At 40.7% G+C, this 19,609-nt stretch overlaps 1 protein-coding gene across 5 annotated transcripts in view; it reads left to right on the top strand.

Moving 5' to 3' along the window:
* Positions 1 to 19,609, top strand: part of LOC146555078 (uncharacterized) — a 93,123-nt gene that overhangs the window by 730 nt on the left and 72,784 nt on the right. The gene's annotated exons all lie outside the window — the stretch shown is intronic.

The following is a 19,609-nucleotide window of genomic DNA, read 5'->3' as shown; positions in this document are numbered from 1 at the left end:
TCTTCATATCCTTTCTCCTTCGTTTTTTTGTCTTCTTCCTCTTTCTCTCTCACTCTTATTAAAAGCTGGCTATGCCATGAGAGAGCCCAGGTGCGGGTGCAGATGTAGAGGGAGTGAGGAATAAGTGTCTCTAAAGCAGGCCTTCCTGGCTGTGCTAGTGTTTTCATGCAGGTTTATCTGGTAGCAAAACGCTGGCGCTGCTGTGTGTGTCTCTGTGTGTGTTGCCATCTCTCTCGGCATGCATCCTTCCTGTCCTGCTGTGTCTGAGGGTCCCCCTGCGGGGAGAGGAAGACAGCTAGACGTGGGTTGCAGGAAATGGTTATTTTTTTCTGTTTTTTGGCTCTGTTTGGAGCTGTGTGTGTTCATTTCAGAGTTGTGGTAGAGTAACATTATAGTGAATTATCAGCTGAACACAGCAGCTGTACAGAAGTCCTGCAGGCATTCTCTCAAGCAGCTGACCAGGACTTCCATACATGTCTCAAGAGCAGATACCTTGCTAAAGGGCACTGCAGAAGATTGTGTCCCAGTTCTTTTCTGCTCTGTTAGTGTTTTTGCAGTTAGTTTAAGATTATGAGTATTCTTGTATGCTAACATTTGTTATGCTGTTACCATAAAGCTGTAATTTTTACGGTAACTCACCGCAATCTCAAAACCTACTTAAATTGTGGATTTTAGGCTGCAGCGACCATATGCACTTTTCCTGCTCACATTTGACAAAAGGTCAAAGCTCAAAGGTGAAAAGTCTCTCTTGCTCTTGTCTTTATCCTCTAACTTGAAGCCTGCATTTCTGTGCACGTTAAGATGTATTACACAATGCACACAAGCATGAAGAAGATATGAGAAGTTGTAAAAAAAGTTCAATTTTTCTCATTTTTCTGTCATTTCCTTTCAGAGAGATAAATGCATCCAGCAGAGCTGTAGTTTTCTCTTTTGTAGTAAATCGCAAGTAGGCTCTCAAATTATTCTCAACAGCCTGGTGTGTAGCACCGTGGAGTCTGCAGGGGTCAACTTGGTGTGCCTGTGTGTCTGTGTGTGTGCACGTGTGCCTCTTTGGGGTCACTGCCACAGAAACTTGGAAGTGAGAGATGGTTGGCTTAACCCCTCACCCCCAATACATACATAGTCTCTCTCTCTCTCTCTCACACACACACACACACAGATATGTGAACATTGGTGCAGTCTAATCGCTGGCCTCTGGTGATTTGTCCTCTCAGCTTGAAGCCATGTCATTCCTCCCAGCTCTCCTCACAATTACAGCCCTGAACTGAACTAGAAAATCTGCTCCAATCTAGCAATTAGTCCTGAGGCCACTGACTGTGTGTGTGTCTGTCTGTGTGTGTGTGTGTGTGTGTCCTGAAGACCGAGCAGGATCACTGAAGTTGACGACAGGCCAAATAGCGATTCTTTTCATCTGAGTCGGAGACATGTGTGGGCAAGTTAATATTCCTACCTTTTCTTGTAATTGTTGTAAACAAATCGGTGCAAGATGATTGTTGGGCTCACACCAATGACAGTATTCCTCAAAATTAAGACCGCTTTCATTCCCGAGACCCTTTTAAAAGATGCTGCTGCAAGTTATTAGTCACCTTCTTTGTGTCTCTGCCTGCTGCGAAATTAAGCAACTTTTAATTTGAGCTCCATTTGTACTCAATGAACTGATCCACCTTCACAATGTGTGCCTCTAAAGCGCCACAGAGTGTTTTGTCACAGGACGTTAAAAGATACATTAGCATGACCCATTGGGTTGTGAAAGAAGGTGTTGACTCGGTGTACTTTTCGGGAAGATTTTGAAACTTTTCCATCTTTGAAAATCTCTTTTCCACCTTTTAGATTGCCTTTAATACCCTCTTCAGATTTTCTTCATACAAAGAAATTGCTCCAAAGAAATGTGCAGTGCAGAGACTGCTGCTCTTTTTATGAGTTTATCTTCATTGATAATTGTTTTAATTTTTCAACTGCATTATGGTGGAGTTCAAATGGGGCCTTTTAAACCGTCTGCCCTCTGGGTGCACACTACAGAAAAACACAATCTTCTACAGTTCTTCACATGCTATTTTGGATATGAAAAGTATTTTTATTTTCACATACTTTGTCATTAAAATAGCCTAGAGCTTGTACGGTACTCTGACCTCACAGAGACATGTAGTGACCATGTTGTAAGTGTCTGAACCGAATGAGAGATGGCCTCGGGTTCATAGGGGTAAAGCATGGAGCTGGAAAGTCCTTATAAGAGTAGCAAATCTGAATGAAAGTGGGAGTGTGTGAGGTGGAATGAGAAGAGGAAGTGGGCAAAGGAGGAGAGGAGGAGGCTGCGGCCAGAGAGGGATGTGGTGCGGGGGAAGGAGGTGGGGATGGAAAGGTTTTCATTGCCAGGGGGGCAGGCAGGCCTGACTGCTCAGCAACAGAGATGCTTAGTGCCGCCTGGCTTCCTCCTAAAGACTCGGCCTCCTTTCCCCCCAACCCACCACCCCCTTCTGTCCATCTCGCTCCTGTGTCCCCTCTTTCTGCTCTGCCACCACTTTTCCCATCACTTCCCTCTCTCCTCCTTTTGTACCTTCTCTCCTTCACCCTCCAGTTGCTCCTGCTCGGTCTCTTTTTCTTCCTCCATTTCTCTCACTTCCTTAGTTTCTCTCCCGCCTCCCCACCTACCCCACTCCACGTCTGGGCCATTACAGACACTCAGCAATGGGCTGAGGAGGGGTGGGGGTGGTTGTGGCGGTTGGATGGAGAGATTGAGGGGGGCACAAAAGGCCTGAGATGCAGCGGCCCGACGAGAGTGGCTGGCTTTGAAAAGAAGCCGGGCAGCTTCTTAATGCAGCGAGTGGATGGACAGACTCGGGCAGACAGACAGAGCGGACTCAGCCCTTTATTCCCGTCCTTTAGTTGATGCCTGTTTTCGGCCAAAAAAGCACATCATCTGCTGTGTGCCCTTCCCTCTGCGCCTGATGTTTTATCAAACACATTAAGATGAGATGGAGGGATAGGAGGGAGGGAGGAGGAAACGAGGGTAATATAGCTGAAGGCCAGCCACTTAAGAGGCTGACAGAGAAAAACTTTTTTTCCGCTCCCTGAAGCAGAGGAGAGGCGCACGCACGTGTATGGGATAGAAGTGCGTGTGTTCGCTTCTTTTAGAGGTCGCTCCTCTTTTATTGTACATTAAGACATTACGCATTAGTGTCTGTGTGTTTTTAGGGTTAATGCTGAGGAGGAAAATATTGACAGTGCAGCACAGTAAGAGAGCTGAAAGCGCTGCTCGATGTTTTTCTTTTTTTAATTTGTTCCAAAAACAGCTTTTGAAGATGGAGCTTAACTGACAGACCAACTGCAGTAAAATGCTAACATAATCAAACATATCTTGGTATGACGTTGGTGATGGGGTTTTTTCAGTCAGAAACCTAAAGCTTTTCACTTTTTTTTTCTTTTTTTTCTTGCTGTTAAGAGATCAATGAACAATAAATACAAAATAAATACAAACGCACAACTCTTTGAGACACTTATCTTTGTGACACACTATCAAACCAGAACAACAGTTTTGTTTAAAAGGCTTCGGCAGTAAACAGATGAGCTGAATGGATTTAGTGTCCAGGTTCCATCTTTTATCAACCTAATTCTTCAACCAATTATGGAGGTTTGTATTCGGCAGTATTATTTCACTGAGATGGGAGGGGTCCTCAAATGATATTTTCTGCCTGCATTTATTTACTTGCGTTGGCTGTCTCTTTGTTGTGGGTGGTGTAGGAGTGTTATTATGGATTTGGCTCTAAGAGCTTAGCTGCTCCGTGATTCTGATATCAGCTGGACTTTGATCAAATGCAACGAGCTTGAAATCCACTTTAATCGGCACTGCTGTGTTGGTTTAGCAACAAGGAGACTTCACAGCAACATTTCTGAGGAGCTGAGGAATAAATGCACGCTTGTTGACACTTGTTTGTGCTCAAAACTTTAAGCTAAGTCGCACTAAAGACACATTTTGATGATCAAGGTTGTAATCTGGATGCAAGGGCTAGGATGACAAGCAGTAAGTAAGTGAATCATATATTTTTCCTTGCAGTTTGGCTTTCATGATGAAGTTAGGGTTTCGTTTGGGTTCTATCAGTCAAAGTGACTGCCTATTAATTAAGTCAGAGTTGGGCTGCTGCAGTTTTTCTGGTATTTAACTTATATGAAACTCCATCAACATTTTGGTATGGTCAGGTTTTTTTAAAATGTTTATTTAATAGAAAGAAAGAATGTTGTACTCATAACCATACATTGTGTGTAATTGTGTGTGTCATTCAACAACTGATGCAGTCACATGTAATTGTAATTAATCTGTTAGAAATGCATAAGAATAAGCACGGGTCTGTGGAAGCTGCTTTATTGCTCCGCCATATTTGAATACCGTTACTGGAAAGGACATCTCCCTTTTTACTAGTTTTAGATATGTAGCAAGACACCGGCTACATAGGTGGAGGAGAAGAGAATTCATAGGCATTAATGTGCCGTGGAGGGACATTTTAATCTGCGTCTGCACCTTCAGACTCGAAATATGAAGAATAATATCTAAGTTTTGTCATCTAATAAGAGGTGTCCTTCAACAAAGAAGTGACAACACAAAGGAAAGACGCAACGCCACCGACATCTTAATAAAATGTCGCCCTTCTTTCATGCTCATTTATTCCTGATATTGCGACAGTTATTCTCTGTCAGCAGATGACGTGTGACCTTCCTGTCTCCGGACAATGAACTGGGTAAGCAGCTAAGTTAGCTTTTTGAAAGCTATCATTAGGCTTCAGTGTCTGACAAATCACATTTTCCCTATGATAAACAATTTGAATAAATGAGTTTATTCACTAAGTGTCACTTCAAAGAGGGTTTCACTACATTAGCTAACAGCAGCTAACAGAGTCTAACAGCGACCTTTATCAAAGGAAAAGTTTATCCTAACAGTTCACTTCAGCATCACTGTCGTCAGACAAAAGTGAACTTCAGTGACTCACTGACTTGTATTGGATTCCTTTTGCAACGTTTTTTCCTCCAGAGTAAATAGACACACATGCTCCTCAGCATTCACCATGTCGACAGCAGAGGTAAACAGTGAACTGACAGTCTACCCAGACAGAAAAAGACCCGAGGGTGGGTCCAGTCCAGAGTCAATTTGCAATCTGAGTAGACTCACCACAGATGGAGCAGTGGCCAGATATTTTGATGTGATTTGGGGGTAAAAACATAAAATGCCACAGAGTATTCTGTTGACACGTTTTTTTATTCCACATTTATTTATAGTTTATTATTGTTAAGTGTTGATGTGATTCAAATATGTTCAAATGTATTTCAATTCAATACAATTCAGTTTTATTTATACAGCACCAAATCACAACAACAGCTGCCCCAAGGCACTTTATATTGTAAGATAGACCCTACAATAATACATAATAATACATTGGGAAAACCCAACAATCATATGACCACCTATGAGCAAGCACTTTGGCGACAGTGGGAAGGAAAAACTTCCTTTTAACAGGAAGAAACCTCCGTCAGAACCATGCTCAGGGAGGGGCGGCCATCTGCTGGGTGAGAGAAGGAAGACAGGATATATAATGCGTTTCTTACACAATCAGTAGTAGAAACATGCTGGCTGGCAGTCTAAATCTAATGTTTTCTCTCTCTTGGCTGACTAAAAATGTTTGGCCCACGGCAGCCACAGTAGCTAGGGTTATGCACATAAATTGGGAGGATAGGAAAAGAGAACTCATTTGACTGAAGTCTACAATCTACGGACTTCTTCTGAAAATATCACACACTATAACTTTAAAATTTCCCATTTGTTTTTGTTTTCACTACAAGACACCCAAAGAATGAGTCGTGAGTTACTATACAAAATTAATATGTATACTTAATCATGGGAGCCATTCCTGAATTAAAGAAACGGGCTGATTTCTTTGACCTTTGGACCCTGAATTCATTGTCTACCCACTCACATTTGTGGCACTTGAACTGACACTGACCTTCAATTTAACTGACGTCAGTGGGATGTCAGTGGGATCTGTGACCTGTATTGACAAGTGTGTTGTATTCACTTCTTGAAGCTCCCTGTTGGAAGAATAGCTACGCAAGTCAAACATCATAATTGATCTTTGGAACAACATGCTGTAAAACCGTATTCCAACCTGAAGTGTCCTAGAAATTGCTGAAAAATAAATCTGTTCATACTTGATTTGATACTTTTTGGTATGAAATTACTATCTTATGCACCTTATGAACATGCACATTAGTTTGGTCAGTGTTGGGTTAAAAAAAGCACATCGTGATATCATAACAAAGAAAGAAAAAAAAAGGCTTTGGGGAACACCCATAATCCATTTTTAAAAAGTCATACCTTTTGAGTGGGCTCTCCTACACTCTAAAAATATTCGTGGTGTTTGTCGGTAGAACTTAACAAAAAAGCAATTTTCTGCTTAAAAAAAAGTAAGTTGTCTACATGTACATGTTTCAGTGAGTTGACTAATCAATGTTAAAGTCAGTGCAACACAAAAATTAAAAAACAGCTCCTTAAATGTTTGAGTATATTGAACAAAATACTTTTGTAATCAATCAACAACAGAAAATATTAAGTTTGTGTAACATGTAAAAATGAGTTTCAACATCCTTCCTGTTTGAATTTCCCGTACACTGGACCATAACGAAAAAACAATTATAACTGCCATAAATAACAGAAGAAGAAACAGAAAAAAAAACAGAGTTTGGCAACACCACCTGGTAAGTTCCTTATTTTATTGTCTTTTATTAATATATACTGGCTATATAAGTTTACTATGCAAAATATATTCGTCACGCTACAAAGAATTTGTATTAATGCAATTCAGCATTATAAAATTAATTTTAAAAATGAGATATCTGGTCATTTTAGCCAGCTAATACAGTGCTTAATATTGTTTTTCTCTATATCTGTGTAGATTTTTATTTTTTTATTTTTTTAGTCTGAAAATGGCAGCTACATGCTGTGAATTGGCTGTGTCTCTCCGTGTGTTATGCTAGTTGTTATGCTACAAAAGAAAAAGGGATGTATTTTTTTCTGCTGTTATTTAAATATGTCACTCTGGTCGTTACTTTGGTTAGACATAGGTGTGTGTGAGACCATGCAGAAAGCAGAGGGCAACCCCGTAGCATATGTTCGTATCGTACGCAACAGTTTCTGGATTCTTGTGGCCTCGTGGGAGAAGAGGTGTGTTTGCCCTGGTCAGTAGCTGCCTGCATTTTTATCATGGTGTCAGAGTAAATTCGTGTTTCCACAAGATGGTCTCGGGTGAGGTAACTAATTACTGACAAAGTAAAATGTGGTGAATTTATCCCTGACTAAAAGTATTTTTATCAATCGTGTTGATGTTCTAAGCTTGACTGCGAACTCTGCCTGAGGTTAAAGTTGGTTGACCTAGACTAGCAACAAAAAAACAATATTGTGTGTGCATACGTCTTCCATTTGCTTTCTGTAAATGTAAGCATAATGTAAAGTGTGGGATTGTGGCATAACCACAGTTGTATTTAAACAGTTAAAAAGAAATTTCTCTTACAGATTTGGATTTGACACCTTATTGCAAGTTTAAACTGCAGTCTGTAGATGTACACTTAAAATTTCAATTTTGTTCAGTCTTTATGATTCATCTTTTAAGTGTTGCATTGTAGTGTTTTAGAGAAGGTTTTATACTTAAAATAGCTTGTTAACTCAAAAGCTTCAATAATTCTTTGCAAATATGAAAAGGTGGACAGTAAAAATTTGCTAAAATGCACATCACTCAAAACATGTTTTTTTGTTGTTGTTGTTGTTGTTGTTGTTTTTTGGGTTGTCCAAGTCAAAATTACAGTGATATACTTGTAACTTAATGGGTAACTGAGCTTCGAGAGAAAAAATAAAACTTCAGAAATCAGAAAGGGTTTTATTGCCAAATGTTGAGCAGGTTTACAACATTAGGAAATTGCTGCGGTACTTAGTGCAAAACATACTGTCAGATAACGCTGACCTCCTCATAAGTGTGTTAAAAGGCCAGTAATATAACTTTTGGTCACATTGTTGCAAACTGAGGTTGGTAAATTTAAATAGGTACTTTTCATGTAAGGTAACTTGAGAATACATTAATGTAAGTATTGGTCATGTTGCAGATAACCTGAGGAGACTAACCTGAGTTGTCTGTGAAGGTTCTCAGTCATCCAGGTCATCGTAGTCAAAGGAGCTTGCAAAGAAAAGCGTCTGGACTTCTTTAAGTTGCTTGAAGACGTTTCACCTCTCATCCGAGAAGCTTCTTCAGTTCTAAGGTCAAATGGTGGAGAGTCCCAGATATAACCTAGTGGGTTACTCCCACTAGGTTATATCTGGGACTCTAAAATGAATGTGAATGAATGTGAATTGGAATTGGAGTGTAGCATTCTGATATGCCTCTTGTGTATGCAGTCCACTCATGTAGGACTGTATGCAGTCCTACATGAGTGTAGTTTTGAGAGAAGTTCGTATTACATATAACCTTTGCTTTGGATTGTTCCGTTGTTGAACATTAAAATCTTTTGTCATTTCCTTGATTCTGTGACAAGTTGACTAAGTTAATACCAATTTAAGTTAATGTTAATGTACATGAAGTACTTTTTTTTTGCTTAGTCATTTGGTGGTCCCCTGCAGTTTACTTTGGTTAAAGTTTTGTTCACTTCGTGAATATAGCTATGAGTATGTGTGTGACTATTTGCCTGGTCCGGTGTGGGTGTGTTGTACATGCATGAAACGGACGGGCTCATAACTGGACATATGGGGGGCTGACAAGCCTGACTCCAGTAAGGACCAAGAACACTGGAATGATTCCTGGGCGGTCAGCTGGTGAATGTCTTTTTAATTTAATTTAATTTTGTCATTTAAGATATTTAGATTATGTTTTTGATATTTGTGATCAGTTCAATGAAAAGAAATTCTGTTTAATCCCCTTCAAACTAACTCTGTTTTCATCATTCTCCCATTTTCTCATTTCTGTCCTGCATAGTGGATCCATGTTTCATGACAAAATGTCATTGCTTGGTCCCGACTGATATATTATATACTATTAGTCCAAAGTGTGTTTGCATATTAACAGGAACATGGATAGAATATCAAACAAAGGGGTTATGACAAATCAAAAAGGATGGTTTTATTTCACAACAATGGGTTTATAAGGCTTAAACTGATCTGCTGCATACCTATGCCAACTGCCAAGCATACACACACGCACACACACACACACACACACACACACACACAGATGCAGCCATGCACATGTATGCATACTGCAGCCCAATTCAATATAAGTGCCAACAAGTTACACAGACAATGTGAATGACAAAATCCGGCTAGACCTCTCCCAAGTCTGGCCAAGTTCATCATCTGTAGCCATAAAAACACACACACACACACACACACACACACACACACACACGGCCAAAACCCAGTGACACCCAGGCCAACTCACAATTTAACACACACACATGTAAAATGTGACCACACAGCTAAGCCCCCCACTAAGACCCACAGAGCCGACCATAGCTCTGTGTGTTTGTGTATGTGTTTATGTGGCGGTCAGTACTGAGGCCTTTTCTGTGTGGTTGGGGAGAGCGTATGGAGGGATGGAGAGGCAGAAAAAGAGAAAGAGGATTAGAGCGATATGGAGACAAAGAACAACAATAGTTTGTCACATTTTGTCAGAGAGGATTTTATGGAAAAGCTGATTTAGAGTCTGCCACCAACAAACAATGATCGGAAATATGGGATTTATTACTAAATCAGTTTTGAGAATTTGCATGAAGTTTAACAGTGCTTAGGCGATAATTTCCAAACATAACTGTGCACGCAAACTCGATCAAAATCTTATCCAAATTCAATTTTAGCTGTAAAACGTGACATAAGAGTTATTTTAGTTTTCATTTGTTGGTATTTAGTAGATACTGTGGATACTGTGCTAATGTGATCTTTGTTCATTAATATTTTCTGCTGTGTGAAGATAATTTTCAATTAACAAGTCTTCAGTTAGTGTTAGAAGTACATGAAATGCTTTCTCAGACTGAAAGCGCCAACAAAAACAAGCTGCTGAGCTGGATACTTCCCACCCAAGCAAAACATGTGATTTAATATGGCTGTTTCATTTTAAATCAAGCAAAGTCAACTCAGTATTTCACTTATATTGTTAAGATTATGTCCTTATTGTTAGAAAGAAGCAAATTAAAACAAGTTTGAACAGTAGAAAGCATGATCTCCAGCCCATACAGTCTCTATAAATTAAAGTCTGCTTCAGAGTGGAGATGTTGAATTCAGTTTAGGAATGTCCTGTAAGTACTTGTGTTTAAATCAAGAATAAGGTCCACATACAAAAATAGTTACTCACACTTTGAACTGTGACCTAACCATCCATTTCAGTGGCATTAAAAGCTGTTAACTGTATTTAACAGTCACATATATTATAGTTTTTAAAAAAACAAAAAAAAAACAAAACCTTGTCAGGACACCAACAGTGAGACACCTGGTGCGCTGAACATTTTACAATATGCTAAATAAAACTGAACGAAGAGGTTCCAGCTGTGAGGTTATATATATTCTTCTGAATGTAACTAAAGCACTAGCAGAGTCATCCATAGTGATGATGAGGTTGACTATATGAAACTTTATGGGAGTTGAAGACTTCAGTATTGGATTACCATGCCTGCTGTAACGTGTGTTCACTTTGTCCTGCTGATATCAAGTGATGTTCCATAAGAAATATTAAATGCTAAAGTATATGCTATTCTGCACCACCTGGACAATTATTTCTCCATATGGTAAAACCTGATCTTAATCATCATAACTTCCATTTCCACTTGAGACAAAGCAAAAGTCTCCATGATTAGGATCCTAAGAGGTCATTTATACCACCATCATACCTTTGCAGTGTAAATTTCGGCTCAAAAATATATGTAAAAGAAACTTGTGGTTTAAAATGTATTTCATTCCTGCTGTTCCTTGAATTAAGCAAACAAGAAGGTTCACCCAATATCTGATAACTAAAACAGCCTTTCTTTTGGTCTTTTACCTCGTTGCCTTCTAAATGAGGCACCACTGCAGTATCACAGCCTCCGAGATCCGAGCTGCTTTCATCCAATCCACAGTTTAGTGAAAATGTCGCCAAAGCAGCAGGCAGTGGGAGATTTCGGGCACACAGGCAATGCTTGGGGGGGTGGGGGCAGCAGGATCGGTTTGAAGTGAATGAAATGATTTAATGTTTCAGAGTCGGCCTCGCCCCCAGGGAATGGAACGATATGGGCTCCTAATTGACACCAGGTCAACTGCCTCCCTCTCTCGCACTCTCACACTGCTTTCTGTTTCACACTGTTTCTGTTTCAGCTGTCTTTCTCTCAGACTCTCTCATACACACACATTACAGTCTCTCTGTTAGCCAGGCCAGTCCAGCGCTGGCCGGTGCTGGACAAACAAAGGCCTGTGCTGTCTGACTATAATGATGGATGACCACCAGTCTCGCATTTTATAGGGATTTCACAGGAGTCACTACATTCCCAGGCTAAGCTACAAGTCAATAGTCTTCTATCATGCTTCCCCAAATCTCTAAAACCATGTTTCTGAGTTCTTTGGCAAAAAAAAAAGATGATGAAGAAGAAATATTTCATGATTTTATTAGGCCTGAATTAGTCTTTGACAGAGCAGTGGTTAATGATGGCTGAATGTGATTAGCAGAGAGTGGAATGTTTTATAAGTGTCACTGTCAGCTGATTGACAGAGCCCTGGTGGTCATTATTGTTCGCTTTTGGAGTGTGTGGACATATTGTGCACAGTAGTTGTCATGTGAGAGCGTGTTTTTTGTGCTTTTAGTGGGACTGAATTGCCACGATACCTTTTATGAAGTAAATCTCTGTCTTAACAAGTCATTTAGTCTTTTATTGAGTCCTGAGATCTTGTTTTCCTAAACAGGCTACTAATGGATTGGCATTATTGCACTTTTGATTTGAACAATCTCATTTGAATCATTTTCACAAATGAAATGGAATTCGTCTTGATGCTAATGGACCGACCTCATTGCCTTCTCGATGTGTATTCTGATGAATACATATCGAGTCTTTTGGAACTAAAAACTTTCAAGATGGACCTTTTAAAGTGTACCGCACCAAAGAAACAGTTGATAACCATTATAAAATGCATCACAGAACACCAGTAAAAAGCAGTGATTGGCTTGTTTTTTTTCTTATCTGCTGCAGGTTTTAAAAACTATTCAAAATAGTATTTATATTGAATGAACTGAGTTCAGTAGATGACATTCAGGGACACTTAATTACACTATTAATTGATTGTGGCTCCACTCTATAGCTATTGCAGAAGCAGTTATTTGCAAAAAATGGTTCATGTTGAACTAAAGAGCAATGCAAAGACATATTCAGCCTGTCATGAGCAGTGGTGTCTTACCAAACCTACTGAAAAAGAAAGAAAGTGAAGTAGACAATGGTGTAAAACCTTATTACACTGAAGGATGTCAACAATATTTTGGAATAGCAGCTGCAAAAGGTTTTGGAACGAATGTGGTTGTGCCAGATATGCTATGAATGTGGTCTGATTAGGGTTAAACCACTTGATTACGGTCAGAGAAAATTGTGGATTGTTGTTAATAAAAACAGAATTAATTGCATGCCGGTTAATTACATGTCTGTAGTAAGACGGAAACTCTGTTCTACTGAATGAAAGTCACACGCACTTCATGCTCATCCACCCTGACCTATACGTCCCACATAGTATTCTACACTGGTAGTGCTGGAGGCACTTAAAAATTGGAGGTAGCCTCTGGGTCTGAATCAGGGGTATCATTTTTAAAAAAGAACTCTCTCCCTAATGACCAGCAGGGGGAAGTCTTTCTTTTTTCTTTCTTTCTTTAAAAAAGTTACATTTGTATAAAAATCTATGGGGAAACAATCCTTCTGCTCCCTTGAATTATGACCTCATGAAAAAAAATGCTGATAAGTTTATGAGGACAAAAATAATTATTCCCTGACTAGTTGGTGAGTGGTTGTGAAAGGTTACTTGTTGTCACTAAGTGAAAGTGGTCACAGTGAGGTATACTGTGTCTATAGCAGATTGCCAGAGTGGCTTGCAGGTTGCATGGAGGATGCTGATTTGTCTGCAAACACCCTCAGAGTAAAGGTTGTGCCTTAGAGCTGCATTCAACACATTTCAGCAAGTGCAACTCTCAGTTTTTGGACCAAAACGCTCTCTGTTACTGACTTTGTGTTGGCGGTGAAACTGGAATCTCCCATGCAAACTGCATTGCATGGCAATCCTCTGATAACCACAGCAATCCCAAGGAGTTTTCTTGGTACGGCACCCTTTTTGTGACTGATTTCACCTGGCAAAAACCACCAACCCCCAACGACCAATCACCAACCAATCAGGGAATACAAATCAGCGACTGGTCTCTAGGCCTGTGTGCCTAAAGCCTGACTTGCACTGAGATTTGACTTAAAACACAAATATAGGTTATACAAAGGTTATACAAGTATAATCTGTGTGGCGACTTTACTTTAAATCAAGGTTGAATAGGTTCAGTTCAGTTCAGTTTTATTTATATGGCGGCAAATAACAATAACAGTCGCCTCAAGGCGCTTGACCCCTTGGCGTCAGTTGGAAGGAAAAACTTCCCTTTTAACAGGAAGAAACCTCCAGCAGAACTAGGCTCAAAGCAGTGCCTGTGCTGTGTTTGATGAAGCCATTGTAACAGTGGCTGGATGTTCAGTTGTTTTCTATAATGGCCTTTGAATGCAATGTTTAGAACTCTGAATGAAACGTTAAATTTGGAGCTCTTCTTGGATTCACTCAGTTGTTAGATTTGACCTGACCTTGGTAAAGTTATACATAGCTCAGTCTGGGTGCTGCAAGCGTCTATATGTTTAATACCTGATTTATCTTTTAGCAGATGATAGTCATTATGGAAAAATGTGCTTTTTGACATGACAAAAAGAGTGCAAACAGGTAAAACAACAAATATTATTACTTTTTTTCTCTTCACTGGTAGCCAGCGCTCTTTCTATTGAGATCAGTTTGATCTGATACAGTCTGACTGGCTCTAATTATCCTTGGCTCTAATAGTATTTTAAGTCTTATGTAAACTGGGAGCTGACCGATACAGCCGGCAGCTCCACCTGCAGTTTGCTTATTTTATTATTATTATTATTTTTGTCAGTGGAAGATGACTTTGAAAGACTGCGGCGATTCACTGTTATATTACAACATTTTTTTAATTACCCTATGAATTCTGAAGCCAGCTCATAGGTGACCTTATAAACGTTTGTAGAGGTAGAAAGAGAAAACATGGTGCAAAAAAAATCAAATCTGCTCAAGTTAACAGACCCGCAGATGGAAGCAGAGAGAAAGGAGTGCAGGTGTCAGAGGCGACGCCAGCAGATGATCAGCTCCCTCCATGACATTTTCAACCCCTCTGATTTTGTAGCGTGCGAGCAAGAAAACACGTCTCGCGCATCTGAACAGCTCCGCAATGACATCTAATCAGATGCCAGAGGAGACGATTGGTGTCAGAGCTTAGAGAAAACACGCTGATTCCCCACCGGCTGTATTGTCACTAAACGCCGCTTCTCTCTATGGACTGTAAATGATTTAATTTGAGCGCCAGATGTGGTGTTTAGATGCTTCTAGCGCTCGTTGAGAGAGAGACAGAGGGAGGAAGAGAGCGTGAGAGAGGGAGGGAAAGAGAATGAGGAAATGACAGGAAGGAGAGAAACAGCTTGGCAGACCGACAGCCAACAGCAGCCCAGGCACTTGACAGAGCTCTCAAACACCATGATTGTGTGTGTGTGCTCGCCAGCGTGTGTATTTTCTTCCTCCACTTGTGTATCATGACAGCTGAATGAAAATCAATCTGCTTCTACATCTGCCATCTTGAGTGTCGGAGAGTGCAGATGGGCCTTCCCTGTTACACTGAGCTTGCTGGCAGCCGACCAACTCAGGTTTTCCACCTCTTCTTTGCTCTCTTTTCTAATCTCAATCTCTTCTTCTCTTGCCCCCTTCTACCCTCTCCTCTCCTCTCCTCTCCTCTCCTCTCCTCTCCTCTCCTCTCCTCTCCTCTCCTCTCCTCTCCTCTCCTCTCCTCTCCTCTCCTCTCTAATCAGATGCCAGCCTCTGAAGTGGAGTTTTTTCCTGCGTTGACATCTCCAAGTCACTCTGACAGCAGCTGTTTGGGACCTTTTCGAAGCTGCAATCGGGGGCTCTAATCACCCTCATTGACGGCTCCGAGGGCCCCTGTTGCAGCTCTGAATGGCAAATTAAAGCGTTTTTAGATAACGTTGGTAATTGGCTAAATCGTTTATAAGCCCGGAGATCACACTTTTAATCTTCAGCCTAACATGACGGATCATGAAACCGCGGGACAGATCTGGTCCGGGTGTCCTTGGCCCTGCATCCCCGTTTCGGTTTCTTTCCTCACGACGTGCTGCGGTAATGTTTGATGCTTAATGATTTGCCCATCAGATTAACAAACACTAATCGTTCTCTCTGCTGCGGCTTGTCTCACTGTCAGGATCCCCCCCCCCCCTCCACCACCACCACCACGCTATCCTTTCTCTCCTCTCATCTCCCAAGCTCATCTCATCTCTGGCATTAACTCCATTAGCCTGGTAATTGGCTCTCTTAAAGCAGCGGCCACAGACTCCGAAGGCCACTTAATGTCCATCTCCTTCCCTCCCTTCTCCTCTCTGCTCCGCAGTCGATCATCTACCTTCCTCAGTAAATAGCATTAACTAGTCCTGCATAGAAATCTGAGGCCACATTAGTGTTATCCTCCCCTCTCAGCCTATTGCCAGGCTTATGAGTCCCGATCGCTGGAGGTGATATGGCTAAGTGGATATTTTCTTTCTCACATCACTCCCAAATGGGACCCAAAATAACCCCCAACTGTCAAAGATGAATATGTAAATTCTGCATATGGAGATCTCCTTCCATTTTCTAACAGAGCCTAAGAAACTAAATCTGTATTTAAAAGATGTGGATGTGGAAACTCAGCTCATCATCACAGTCTGGGCCCCTCTGTGACGTGTAGGCCCCGCTTTCATTTCCACTTAGAAGATAAAATGTGTGGACTTTTCGAGCCAACGGTAAATAGTTTTCATTTGCATTTTTTTTTCTTTGTTGATTTTGTGTTCTCAAAATCAGGTTAAAGTCATCTGCACTTGCTTGATTTTACTTATTTAATACAAAGCACAGAAGTCAATCATTTCTTGGTTATTGTATGGTTTTTGTTGAATTTAATAGAGCCCTTACTTTACTTTTTATGTCTATGCATGGATAAAATAAATAGACACTAATCTTCCAACGTCCAGCTGGGTTCTTGATTGATTTTGAAACTTTCTGAGCCATTCTCAGGTCTTGATAGAGGCATTTACAGTAAGTGATGGATTTTGAGAAGTTTAGTAAAGTTTGGTGTAGAAACACAACCCATCATAAGTCTAACACCTCTAATAGTTGTTTACAGTCAGATCAACTGAAGCGGGTCATTGCAGAAGAGTGTTTGGTACTTTTGAATGTGACACGATTGTCTGTGTCAGATGGGCTGGACTGAGCATTTGAGAGAAACTAGGATTTTCCAACACAAGCACCTCTATACTTTACAGAGAATGATCAGAAAAAGGGAAAATAACCAGTGAGTGGCAGTTCTCTGCAGAGAAAATACCTTGTTGTTGGCAGAGGTGAGAAGAGAATGGCGAGACTGCTTCAAGCTGTTCCAAGGATGGGAACAATAACTTAAATTAATCATCATGTATTAAAACCAAGATATGCAGAAGAGCATCTTTGATCACACAACACGTTGAACCTTGAAGCAATTAGGCTACAGTAGCAAAATATCATACTGGGTTGCGCTTCTGTTAGGTAAGAAGAATAGGAAACTGAGGCTACAGTTTGCACAGGATCATTAAAGATGGACAACAGATTAGAGCAGGGCGATATGACCAAAAATATTTATCACGATATACATTTGAAAATACAAATCATTTAGCTTTTGTTTGAAAAAAAACCCCTGTGTAATTGTTTTAGGTCAATAAAAGTTTTAGCGCAGAAAACTACAATGTCATAAATAAAGGTAAGAATTCTGTTTCTGAGATCATAAAGAGAAACCTCGAGGTGGTAAAAGGTTATCGTACGTTTTGCAGCTGAGCACAAAATTAGTCAGCCAATATAAACACCAGACCACACCAGAAAAATGTGTCACATAAAAAGTTTCATTTATTATAGCGTGACTATTGAGAGCATGGTGTTTAATGTTGGTAACTGTCTTTCTCACGCTGGTTTATAGCCCTTTTTTTTAAGCTTTGGTGAGGAAGCTGTTCTAATTTTTTAAGTTAAGTTTAGAAGGTAAATGGTAAATGGCCTGTATTTATATAGCGCTTTTACTAGTCCCTAAGGACCCCAAAGCGCTTTACATATCCAGTCATCCACCCATTCACGCACACATTCACACACTGGTGATGGCAAGCTACATTGTAGCCACAGCCACCCTGGGGCGCACTGACAGAGGCGAGGCTGCCGGACACTGGCGCCACCGGGCCCTCTGACCACCACCAGTAGGCAACGGGTGAAGTGTCTTGCCCAAGGACACAACGACCGAGACTGTCCAAGCCGGGGCTCGAACTGGCAACCTTCCGATTACAAGGCGAACTCCCAACTCTTGAGCCACGATCGCCCCAAGGTTTATAGTGTAATGATGTATGAAACAGATGGGTTGAAATTACAGAGAAATTCCTGATTAGGCTCATTACGAATTGGTGGATCACGGATGAACGTATAGTAGTGCTTTCTTTACTTGTAAAAGCAACAGACACACAAATGCTTAATTTTGACCTTGAATAAAAAAACTTTGGTAATTTTAGACCTGCTGATGGAAGTGTGGACCGCGTTTTTCAGTTTTTACGTGGTATTACATTACATTATAATATTATGCTGTGATGCTTTTTCTCTTCTCTTTTTTCTTTGCCACTGAGTGGCAGTTTCTGTTTTTTGTGTTCAAGTATTTTTGTATTGCATGTTTTCTTTTTCTTTTTCTAGGAGTTTTCCTGAGAACAGCCAAACAAATGGAAGTAAGGTGAAATCAGTAAATCTTTTTCTTTGTACCACTGGTGCTCTGATCATGAAAGATCCTTATCATACAAGCATCCAGATTTCTCCTTGTGCTTACTTTGTGTCAGCTACGTTGTTTATATCTGCACATGCTCATTAACTGTGTGGCTTTGCTAGTCATTCATTCCTGTTGTATTTATAGACCTATTGCCCTGCAGCTTCTCTGGGCTGCTATGTGAGTATTGCTCAGATCAGTGGCTTTAAGACATTCTAAGAATTTCCACACCAACATGCATGAAAGCAACATCAGGCCCAACACCATAAAATCCTGTCGCTTGTTGCATGTGAAACGCTGAAGCTAACCAGCTTCTCTTGTTCTTTACACTCTCTGATGATTCCCTTCAGCCTTCAGATCTGTGCTTGTCCCTTTGCTTTTTCAAAGCTCTCCTGTTTGTTGTACGAAACCTCGGTGGCTCATCTGAGGGATTTAAAAACTAGAGTAATTAGTGACAGAGAAGCCATTGGCGTGGAATGATAGCTGCCGTCGCCCTCCAATGTACCCCACAACAAGAGGGAAGCAAATCAATCAATAAACTATTTCACGTCCTTATCATCTAATTTAAGTGCTTGGTCTTTTTGTATCTGTGGAGTCTGGAGAGGATGTTGATGGAGGGAAAAATGGAAGTGGTGAGCGGTTTTTTTTGTTTGTTTGCTTATTTTGTTTTTTCGGGAGGGGGGAGGTTATTTCATGTTCTTGTGTTTTTCGCCCATGCATGGCAGCAATTCGTGTTTTTCTGAAGCCACACCGTTCAGCAGCCTCTGCAGTCTATTCACTGCTGCAACACTGCCTCCGTTGGTTCACAACTCGCGAAGAAGCAAACACACGTGGGAGGGGAGGAAGGAGAGAGAAAAGCAATCCTTCCAATACAAATTATCAGAAAGAAAAAATTTAATTAGCAATATAAATGCCGGGCGGGCTACATTATGTGCAATTGTCTTGCTATCTTTCCAGAAATTAGTCTTTTAAAATGAATTTGCTGTATTAATCATCTCCTGAAATATTTTTGATCACTGAATTAATAGTTTTGCGTTGGGGGGCTGTGTTTTTTTTTTTAGGTATTCATTGACATAGGTGATTGCCTCTTAATTATGACAGCGTCCTCCTCCTATCCGCGCCTATTAATTCCTGTGTTGTGGCGTCGCCGCAGCCCGCTGCCTGGCCCTGTATCTACTAATTACTTCTCTAATTGAATTTGCTCTCTGTTGCCAGGCTGTTTTTTAAGTGGCTGTTTGTTGCCGGGCCTCATTGTGTCTTTGTGTGACAGCTAGCTGCTCGCTGCCATGCTGATGGGAGCGGGATGCACTCCCTCTCTCTCCCTCTCGTCTTTCTCCGTGTCTCTTCCCGCTCTCAGTATTCATGTCGCTCCTTCTGTATCATTGCCTATACCTCCCAGACCTATGTAGCATTTTCAGTTTAAATGAAGGAGGGAAATTAATTAATGAGAGCCGCCTGAAACAATTACACGCCCC

This window comes from Mchenga conophoros, linkage group LG17 (assembly GCF_057382185.1).
Source record: "Mchenga conophoros isolate Kocher_MC1m ecotype Shallow Benthic linkage group LG17, M_conophoros_male_GT1.1, whole genome shotgun sequence".
Lineage (NCBI taxonomy): Eukaryota > Metazoa > Chordata > Actinopteri > Cichliformes > Cichlidae > Mchenga > Mchenga conophoros.
Note: the sequence above shows the minus strand (reverse complement) of the source record. Positions and strands in the feature narration are given on the sequence as shown.